This window comes from Apaloderma vittatum, unplaced genomic scaffold, assembly GCF_000703405.1.
Source record: "Apaloderma vittatum isolate BGI_N311 unplaced genomic scaffold, ASM70340v1 scaffold10894, whole genome shotgun sequence".
NCBI classification, from domain to species: Eukaryota; Metazoa; Chordata; class Aves; order Trogoniformes; family Trogonidae; genus Apaloderma; species Apaloderma vittatum.
Genome location: NW_009714370.1, coordinates 18,061 through 19,378, shown reverse-complemented (window position 1 = coordinate 19,378; position 1,318 = coordinate 18,061).

Here is a 1,318-nt window from a genome sequence, read left to right as displayed (position 1 = left end):
CGCCTGGGCCCCAGCTCTCCTCCCTGCCCACACACTCAATGCAGCCTTTGTACATGGGCTGCCCTTCTCCAAGACGTTTGCATGCTGCAGCTCCACAAGGTCAAGTTTGTTCACAGAGAACAGTGGCTGAATCAAGCTCTTAAAAAAGATTAAAAATAAATATAAATAATCATTTAAAGATGTACATGCATGAGCATGCACATACACATAGGTAGCCACATACACACAAAAGTACTTTTAAACAAAGTACACAAAAACACAAAGAAAGTGATCTAGTTGATAAAGCTCCGCATTTTCTCCTGAGATGCTTCTAGTGGTGGCTTCTTGCTGCCTGAAATAGGAGTGCTGGGGATGAAGTGTGAAAGGGGAAATGATTTGTGGCATTTGAGAGCAAGACCCAGGACTAACTGAGCATCACATATAGTCCCCAATGGAAATTTGTTGCAATTTTCTTTACAAACATGACTTTGAAGAAGGGTTGAGTGCACAACCTGCCTGCTTGGTGTGTTCCTAATTGAATTGTTTTTATTTGATATTTTAAGTGCAATGTTAGCTGCACTGAATCATGAGTAGATTGTCCTTGTTCACCTACTGCTGTTCCAAATGTCATTTGCCATCCTTGAATGGATATCTATTTCTTGCACAGCAATGACTAGCACTGTATTTGGAGTAATTTTAAGGAGAGCTTGGAATGTCTTGGGTATAGTATAGGACTTCTTATCCAACTATTTTATCTACGGTCATTCGAGTAATAAAGTAGTTAGGAATCAGTTTGGAACACACCAGAGGTAATTCTGCAGAATGCAACTGTGTTATAGTGTTTATTTATTGATGTTAAATATTCAATTTAGATTTTTAAAAATGTCATTATTGAGCTAAATAATTATGTATTATATTCCAGTATGAATGCCTTTATTTGAAAATTTGTACTTTATATCAAGTCTGAATGTTCCTAGTTTCAGCTTCCAGCTGTAATATTTTGGTTTTGCTCGCTTGACTGAAGAATACTGTGTTAGCAATTTTCTTTCTCTTCATGCATGTATTTGGAGACCTTATTTAAGCTAGTACCACAAACCTGATATAAACAGCAAAAAATAATATGGAAGAAAGCGTCAAGTTTACAGTAAAAAAAGTTAACGTTTAAAATCTGTATACTTCTAAGGGCCTTTCACATTTAAAACTCAATAAATCTATTGCTGAATGAATTCTCACACGCACTATTTGTTGCACAAAATTCTTAGTTCTCAGAGTGGTGAAGGAAACAGCTGCCTTTTTCTCAGCAAGAACATATGCCATGAAACATGTACATCAAAAAACT